Source organism: Globicephala melas, chromosome 11 (genome assembly GCF_963455315.2).
Source record: "Globicephala melas chromosome 11, mGloMel1.2, whole genome shotgun sequence".
Taxonomy (NCBI): domain Eukaryota; kingdom Metazoa; phylum Chordata; class Mammalia; order Artiodactyla; family Delphinidae; genus Globicephala; species Globicephala melas.
The window spans coordinates 36,797,635-36,807,523 of record NC_083324.2 but is presented as its reverse complement, the minus strand read 5'-3'; the positions used below and the strand labels follow the sequence as shown (position 1 = coordinate 36,807,523).

Below are 9,889 nucleotides of genomic sequence, written 5' to 3'. Positions count from 1 at the left end.
TGGCTTTTTTGAAAACATGTCGTGTTTTGTCCTTGAGTGCAAAAGCAGTATAAAGTTTTCACCATTATTTTGATTATACTGAAGTAGCACAAGGACATTTCCTTGTGTTTTTATTATTTTGATTATACTGAAGACATTTTATGGATTAGTGTCCAAAGCACTTAATGTTTTTTTGTAGGCCCCCGGTTTGTTGGGGGGTGCTCAAAGCATTTAGGACTGTTTATAGCTCTGGCTTATTTGTTAGCCCCCAGTTTGTTGGTGGGGGGGGGCTCATGGGTTACATTTTCTTTTTATGTCCTCAGTTACTTTATTATATTTCCCCCTTTTTGTTTTGTAATTTTTGTAGTATCAAGGAGAACATGGCAGCATTACTCCCGGTGTTAAACTACATGGAATTATTTTGTAGTTTGTGTAGTATTAAGGAAAACACAGTAGTTTGTTGTAATGTTGTGTGGCGGGTAGTTTTTATTTGTCGTTGGACTATAATTAAATATATGATTATTATTATAATGAGTATTAGTAATTTTGTAGTAGAACCAAATAAAACATGTAATTTAGACATGGGATTTAGATTATTAAGTTTTTGAATAATTTTAGTTCATACTTTTTGTGAATTAAGTCGTAATTTTTTTTGAAAAGTTTGTTGAATTTTTTCTTGTAAATTTACGATTTTTTTTGTTAAATTTTTGTGATGTAATAAATGTTTTTTTATTTTTGTCCAGGGGAATGTAGACTGATTATATGGAACCGAAGTGACACATAAGGCACTTTGATTCTAGTTATAACGTAGCTTTATTTGTCTTTGTAAATTTACAAGTTGATCCCCCAACATAACCATAGCTTGGTGTAAGTCTGTTATTTTTGAATGTATTTTTGAATCAATTTGTCGTTGAGAAGACCAAAGTATTTTAGAATTTTTATTTCAATCAGTTATATAATTAATGGTCTGAATAGATTGTTTTAAAGCAACTCCAGCTACTGTAGCAGTAGCTGTTATGGCTATAATACCCATGACAGCTGTAATCAACATTTTTATAAATCTTTTACCTTTTTTTAATGTATCAGCTAAATACTGTAAAACAGCCATAGGAAGAGATTTTTATCATTCCCTTCTAAGATTGACAGGAAGCCAAAGACCTGTCCGAGCTCGTAAGATATACAAACTTTTAGTAGATTTGTTAAAAGATATACTAGAGGTAATGTAGGTATACAGAGAGTAATTTTTACATATTATAATATCTTGAGTCTCATTTTATATAGTTGGTTCTTTTAACAATATATAAGGTAATTTTACATAACTATGAGTATATCGAGTAACATTTTTATGAAAAGTCAAACTATAATTTTTAGATTTGTTATCCATATGTTTTACCCAAGTATTAATCTTTTTTAAAGCTGTCATAAGCTTTTATAGATTTTTTTGGATAGGATATCCATTTAAATGAGGACCAGGAGGAGAAAACCCTCCTGCGTGTCATACTATGGTATCATTAATAGTATTGTTATAAATAGTGTTATCATCTCTATGTCAGTGTAAATTTTTTAGACCCCTTTTTTTTTGGGCGGAGCCAAAAGGGCTTTAATCAATGACGGTTTTCTAAGAAGTATTAACAAGAACCCGAGCCATTTCTCCTTGGCATCGAGTCCAATGGACCCAATCCGATAATCGATCTACAAGAGGCATCTGGCATGGAGGCAAGTAAGGTGTGGAAACATTTTTATTAAGAGTGGAATTAGAACTTTTAAAACTAAGCATTTAAAAGGTATAACCCATGATATCTGCTTTTATTTTTGACAACATTTAACCATGCTTGATAATTTATTTTAAGGTAATGATCTCCCTTTTCCATATAAATAGGAGATTTATTAACACCCACCATGTAATTTATTATTATTATTATTATTATTATTATTATTATTATTATTATTGGCTTTAAAGGGCCTCTATCATTAAAAGGACCAGGCAACCATCCACACTCATTTACATATACAAGAATTGGGGCATCCCATCAGGTACCCCCCATATTAAGAGGAGGGTTAGGAATATAAGTCCAATAAGTATGGTTAGTACAATTTATCTCATTGGCTGATATGTTTATTACCTGTGCAGACAGCATTGTCAACATGGCTACAAAAAGATTGGTGTTAGTGAGAGGCTTACCCTGTGAAATGACAAGATTTTTGGCAGTGTCTGTAAACTTTTTTATTTGCCCCCAGGTCAATGGAGGTGTCTTCTTCTTTTCACCAAGTAACAGTCTTGGTAAGCGCCTCCCAATCTTGAGGAATTAATATGTTTTTGGAAGCATACCTAGACAAAAGACCTTGAACGTAATTAGAATGTATCCCATATGTATTAATGGCTCTTTTTAGTATTTTAAAAATTTTTACATCATGAGGGTTATACTCAACGTTTATATATTCATTTGGAAATTGATTATTAGTAGGCATAGCTTGTCTAACAATAGGGAAAGCAAAAAATGGTTCAGAATATTGTTTTTTTTAATTTATCTATTCTTTTAACAATATTTTATTAGATTCAGGTTTTAGAGGAAAGCGAAACTGACGAGAGGTTCCAACAGTATAAGCTGTTAATTCTAAAGGAGGAGCCGGAGGAATAGTAGGACATGGCTTCTGATATAAAGGAGTGGTAGCATTGTTTTTATTTTTTTTTAATTTAACCATCAAATTTTTTAACTTTGAAAGTATATCAGAAATTTCATTTTGTTGAGAAAGTGGCATCTCATTTTGTTTGTTAGTCTGTTCTTAACCTTTATCATCATCAGAAAAAGCCCCTTTATCATTGGAATCCAAAAAATCCTTTCCTGTCTCAGACACAAGGGGAGGAGGAGGCGGAGGAAGGTCCTCTATAGGAGACTCATGAAACAGAGTACGAAAAGCAGCAGAATGATCGGGAGCAGAATTCGGACGCTGAGGGCGTGCCCCATTGTCACTTTTAGTTTTAGATTGTAATGGTTTTAGGGCAAGGGAAATTAATTTACAAAGAGACCAAATACGGACAGATATAGGGTTTCCATGTTGATGAGCTCTTTTTAAGGCTCGCATAACCTGTTTTTAAACTTTTAAATTCAACTGGTTATGACCAGTAGATTGAAACCAGTAACAATGTTTACGTACCAGCGCAAACAATTTATCAAAAGATTTTGGTTTTACTTTTACTCCTGAACTCCTTAATAACTGTTTTAGGAGTCTAATGTATTGAAATTTTATTGAATGGGAATTCCCTATTACAGTTACTCTACTGTTGTCGAAGGTTTCGCTTACTCTGAGCGGACCAGTTTTTCCTTCTGTCTCACGATTATGCGATTACTTACCTTTAAGTCCCTGTTCGGGCGCCAAATGTTGTAGTTTATCTTATGACAGGGCCGAAAGTAAGCTCATCACACAAGATGAATTGTGCCGAAGCACAGCAGTAGAGGCCTGTCGTTCGCTCAGGCAAAACAGCGCCGTCTGTCCTGTTGTGGTAGTTTTTATTAAAGTATTATTTAGGTTTACATTTTAAGACTTGTTTTTTTAACATTTTAGAAATGCCAAAGCAGCAACCTATGTTTTTATTAATTATACAAGCAATAATTGGCTTTCTTGAAAACATGCCGTGTTTTGTCCTTGAGCGCAAAAGCAGCACAAAGTTTCACCATTATTTTGATTATACTGAAGTAGCACAAGGACATTTCCTTGTGTTCTCACTATTTTGATTATACTGAAGACATTTTATGGATCAGTGTCCAAAGCACTCAGTGCTTTTTTGTAGGCCCCTGGTTTGTCGGGGGGTGCTCAAAGCATTTAGGACTGTTTATAGCTCTGGCTTATTTGTTAGCCCCCAATTTGTTGCGGGGGGGCTCATGGGTTACGTTTTTTTTTTTTTTTTTGGTTACATTTTTTTTTATGTCCTCAGTTATTTTATTACAGATTTACATGGGGCTGCCCAACTTTTCCAGCACCACTTGCTGAAGAGACTGTCTTTTCCTCATTATATATTCTTGCCTCCTTTGTTGAAATTTAATTGACTGTAGGTGTACAGGTTTCTTTCTGGGCTCTCTATTATGTTCCTATGATCCATATGTCTGTTTTTGTTCCTATACCATGGGTTTTTCGGGGTATTTTTTAAGATTTTTTTTCCCATATGTGAACCATTTTTAAAGTCTTTATTGAATTTGTTACAGTATTGCTTCTGTTTTATGTTTTGGTTTTTGGCTGCGAGGCACGTGGGATCTTTGCTCCCCGACCAGGGATCAAACCCACACTCTCGGCATTGGAAGCCAAGTCTTAACCACTGGACTGCCAAGGAAGTCCCCATGTTGTTTTGATTATTGTAGTTTTGTAGTATTGTTTGAAGTGTAGCAGGGTTATGCTTCCTGCTTTGTTCTTTTTCCTCAGGATTGCTTTGGCAATCCTGGGTCTTTTATAGTTCCATATAAATTTTAGGATTATTTGCTCTAGTTCTGTGAAAAATGTCATGGGTAATTTGATAGGGATTGAGTTAAATCTGTAGATTGTTTTGGGTAGCATGGCCATTTTAACAATGTTAATTCTTCCAATCCAAGAGCGTTCTCATTCAATTTAGACCAATTCCAAAATGCCCCCACCCACCTGGGGACTACATAAGCCCACACAGTCTGGCCTTGCCCATCTCACTCTCTCAATGACCTCCCTGGTGGCTCTGCTAATATCAAAAAAACCCCAGCACCCTCCCATCGCAGTGCTTTGCTCTTGCTGCCACCTTTCCTTGGATTGTCTTCTTGCAGGTGGAGCCCTCACTCCATTCAGGTTTGTCTCTGCTCCATGTTCCTTCCAGGGAGGCCTCCTTTGATTTGACCACCTTATTGAAATAGCTTTCCCTCCCACTACTGTATACTCTAGCTCCTGACTCTGCTTTCCTATTTCAGTCCTCATCCCTACCAAGGTTATCTTACCTCTCTGTTTTCTGTTTCCCCCACCACGAGAGGTGAGCTCCAAAAGAGCAGGGACTCTAGGTTCAGTGCTGTGTTCCCAGGATCTAGAACAGTTGGTTCTCTCTCCCTCTCTCTTTCAGTATGTTATTGGCTATATATTTTAACTTTCTGTATATTATGACATTTTGACATCATTTTTGAACATTCCTTTCTGGCTTGGGTAGACTACCCCTCCCAGGGCTGGCCAATTCTTTGAGATGGCAAAGGACTCAGCCTGGAGCATGCCTATGATTTGCAAACCAACCAATCCAGAGCCTTACCTCCTCTCTCGGGCCTGTGCACCCCAGAGGGCAATATTCCAATGCCTTAATCATCGCAAGTCCGGATTCCAGATCCAAGGTCCAGGTACCAGGCATCTGGGGACCACTCCTATAACGTAGAGCCCACCCGAATTACTCAAACAAGCCAATCCTGAACTGATTACCCTGCCCGACCTTGCCTTTCCTGCTTCAAGAAAGACCATGGCAAAAGTTCTTTTCTCACCCCTGTCTTCTGCCGCTTGCCCAGTACCTGATGCCTGTCCTCTGACCCTGTGTGACATGAGGTGGTGACCTCTTCTCTAGGATCTGTAAGTACAGTAAACCTTGTTTCCTATGCCTCTCCTATTCTCATGTGGCCTCACCTGACTGACCATCACATCGCACAAATAAGTGAAATCCACATAACCATTTTTATATTAACCACATAATATTCAGTGGCATTTAGTACATTCAAAGTGTTAAGCAACCACTATTATATATATCAATTTCTAAAATATCTTTATTGTCCTAAAAGAAAACCCCATACCCAAAAAGTAATCACTCCCCAGTACCTGCTCCTCCAGCCACTGGCAGCCACCAATCTGCATTCTGTCTCCATAGATTTACCTAGTGTGGAATAATGCAATATTTTGTGTCTGGTTTCTTTCACTTAACATGATGTTTTCAAGGTTCATCCACGTTGTAGCCATGTGTCAGTACTTCATTACTTTTTATAGTAGAGTATATGTCCATTGTATGCATACGCTACATTTTGTTTATCCACTCTTGATAGGTATTTGGACTGTCTGCACCTTTTGGCTGTTGTGAATAATGCCACTATAAATACTTAGTAGCTACCCCATTTTACAGCCCATCAGCAATATACAAGTGTTCCAATATTTCTATATCCTTGCCAACTCTTGTTATTTTCCTTTTAAAGAAAATTCTAGCCATCCTAGTGAGTGTGAAGTGGTGTCTCATTGTGTTTTCTTTTGCATTTCTCTTATGATGAGTGATGTTGGGCATCTCAATGTGCTTGTTGGTCATTTGTGTATCTTCTCTAGGAGAAACATCTACTAAAGTTTTGAAAAAAATTTTTAATTGGGTTGTGGTTGTCTTTTTGTTGTTTCAGTAAATATTTAGGTAATGAATGAATACACAGTTCTATCCACGCCCTGGATTTGTGGCTTTACCATGACTCAAATCTTTCTCCCTAGAAACAACTGTCCCACCATCCCTGAATGAATGGTTCTCTCATCAACCACCCCAAATCCCTCATACCCAAAAGACATGTCTTTCTCAGACTCTTTGAATTTTTATTTCTCTCTGGCAGTGTGTGTGTGTGTGTGTGTGTGTGTGTGTGTGTGTGTGTGTGCGCTGGGTGGTGGAAGGAGGAGCTGTTTTTGTGTCTCCATTCATCTGGGCATACTGTTCTCTAGCTTTGTTGGTCTTCATTGCTGTCTCTGTGTCTCCCTCTCTGTCTATCCTTCATAATCTTGTCTTTCACTCTAATTATAATTATCTCTTTATGTTCCCCAGTATCTTTCTCCTTCAGTCTCTGCCTTCCTCTGTCAACTCTTATAATGTCATGTCTCCTTGTAGCTGTTTCTCTGACACACAGGATTTTCTGATCTGTAAATTGCTGGCAGAGATCATTTTCTTTAACCTGCCCATCCTCAGACACAGCTCTGCTCTTCTGAGCCCTGATTACCCCTCATCCCTAGAAGCTCCACAAGGATGGGTGGAGAATTCCCATGCAGGGCACCCACATGATTGCTCCTGGGTGATGGAGGCACCAGCCTAGGATGTACAACTACTTAGAAGAATGTTGGAATAATTTATGTATATGGCCACAGTGATTGGTTCAGGGATATGCATATGATGCAAGCCAGGCCACTGGGACTTAGTTCTGGTGCCGTGGTAGAACTACTAGGATTGATGGCTGTAAGAATTACGAAACCAGAGCTGCTGGGGTACACCACATGGAAATAGCTTGCTGAGAATGGAGCCAACACAGAGGAAAGTAGAACCAAAAGATGGAAAGAGAGGGACTAAGTCCTAAGGATTCCTTTGGGCCTCTGGACCCAGCCATGCCTGAGGCTACCACCCACTCTACTACGGGAATTCTTACTTTTGTGAGCCAATAAACCTCCATTTTCACTGAAGTTGGGTTGCCAATAAGACAGGTAGCAAAGGAGTAGGAGATCTCAGCAAATTAAGAAACACTTGAAGGAGATTGAATTTTATGTAAGTTGCTTTTCAGGAAGGGGTTTTCAAAAATTGTTTTTTGAGTTAGAAACTTGGCAGAAGGTATGCCTAGGAAATTCTTACAATAAACATGGGATTATCTCTCACTTAATGCACCCAGAAGACCAGAACATTCTTGTAATGCTGTGTAGTGTGGTAAAAAAGAGAAGTGCTGTGGAGTAATGAATAAATCAGCTAATCATCTATAATTAGAATGGCCTGAGTGTGAATCTAATCATGGATTGGTCACCTGTGAGCCAATGTGGCATTTTGTCATTTGCCTAGTTCAACAAGTCAGCAGGAGGAAACCATGGGCAATCATCAGCCATTCATGAAACAACTGCATGAGGAGAATAGATGAACTAGTCAGGTCCTTCCCTTGCTCTCTACTCCACATATGCAAAGCATGTCTGTGGTAGCCTTCACTCCAAGATAACCTCTTAGCTCTGCCCCTGAAGAAAGTGGTCAGTCTGCTCATAAAGAGATCCTATCATGGGTATTGAACGTAAGAGGGAAATAGGGCAATGTTTTTCGAACTTTATCAACAGTCCCAGTGATGTGGAGGGTCTCATTAAAGCAGATTGCTGGGCCCCACTCACCATTTCTTTTTTTTTTTTTTTAAATTTATTTATTTATTTTTGGCTGCATTGTGTCTTCGTTGCTGCGCGTGGGCTTTCTCTAGTTGCGGCGAGCGGGGACTACTCTTCATTGCGGTGCATGGGCTTCTCACTGCGGTGGCTTCTCTTGTGGAGCATGGGCTCTAGGCGTACGGGCTTCAGTAGTTGTGGCACGCGGGCTCTAGAGCGCAGGCTCAGTAGTGTGGCGCACAGGCTTAGTTGCTCCGTGGCATGTGGGATCTTCCCGGACCAGGGCTCGAACCTGTATCCCCCACATTGGGAGGCGGATTCTCAACCACTGCGCCACCAGAGAAGCCCCCACTCACCATTTCTGATTCAGTGTATCATGTTCCCAAGAATGAGTATTTCTAACAACTTTCCAGGTGATACTGTGGCAGCTCTTCTAGGGAATACCACTACGTTAGAAAAATCTACAATTCTTCCCCTTCTGAGTGGGAAACGGTCAGTTTTGCCTCCTATGAGTCTTTCTCCTGTGTGTCTCCTTTACTACTCATACAAAACACTTAATTTTTGACACTTTTGGAAAACCCTATTTCAGTCCTTTCCCTTCTCAAGAAAAGGGGGTGTAAAGCTGAAAATTCCACACTCTGATTATATATTGATCTTTTCAATGACCAGCCTTCATCGTTAGTCCATCCAGGAGCTCTCTCAGAATCACCTCATTAGAACAAAGGACACGCCTATCATCCAGGAAATTATAAGAATTTCAGAAGCTCTGTGTCATGATCCAGTTCAAAGACCAAATATTAGAACAAAAGATGCTCCTAGTGCTGTTATCACTTAAGAAAATACAAGGGTGCTTCCTGGGACTCTCTAGGCTTCCACCGTTTCTCTGTGGTTCTTCCGGTTTCTCTACTGGCGCCATTCCCACCTCTTCCCCTTTGCCTCTGGGATTTAACGAGCTCTCCTGAGACCTAGGCCTCCAAATGTGGGGGTGGGTGAGGAACAAATGTTAGTTAGCCTCATTGGCAAGGTCAAGGCCATGTTCAGTTCCAGTGTGAAGGTCATGAAGCCCAATTGTGAGAAGCTGGGAGTTCAAGTCTGGAATCTTCCAGGCCCTCGTGGAGCTGGAGATGAACTTGGACCTCAAGGCCCAGCTGCGAGAGCTGAACATCAAAATTGCCAAGGACATTGAAGTTAGTGGTGGTCGGAAAGCTATTATAACCTTTGTTCTCATTCCTCAATTGAAATCTTTCCAGAAACTCCAGGTCCAGCTATTGTGTGAGTTGGAGAAGAAGTTCAGCAGGAGACATGTTGTCTTTGTCACTCAGAGGAGAATTCTGCCTAAGCCAACTCGAAAAAGCCATACAAAAAATAAGCAAGTATCCCAGGAGCTGCACTCTGACAGCCGTGCATGATGTGATCCTGGAGGACTTGGTTTTCCCAAGTGAGATTGTGGGCAAGAGAATCCGCAAGAAACTGGATGGCAGCTGGCTCATAAAGGTTCATTTGGATAAAGCACAGCAGAACAATGTGCAATACAAAGTTGAAACATTTTCTGGTGTCTATAAGAAGTTCATGGGTAAGTATATTAATTTTGAATTCCCATAGTTTCAGTTGTAAACAAAAATGACTAAATAAAATATTATTCACAATTTAAAAAAAAGAAAGAAATTACAAGGTTTTCAGGAGCTCTGTGCCAGGGTCTAGGGGCAAAGACCAATATATATTTTCTATTTCTTCCAAGTCTGTAATATCTTGATGTAAGAAATAATCAAAAGTGAGGGGGACATGTCAAAAGAATGCAGAAGCCAGGCTGAAGGGCTCCCAGTGGCCAAATCTGGGTCAATTTGAG

At 39.4% G+C, this 9,889-nt stretch overlaps 1 pseudogene; it reads left to right on the top strand.

Annotated features, from left to right (window-relative positions):
- The first annotated feature begins 9,076 nt into the window (after positions 1-9,076).
- On the top strand, positions 9,077-9,657 carry LOC115858927 (small ribosomal subunit protein eS7-like; annotated as a pseudogene).
- Positions 9,658-9,889: the final 232 nt, after the last annotated feature.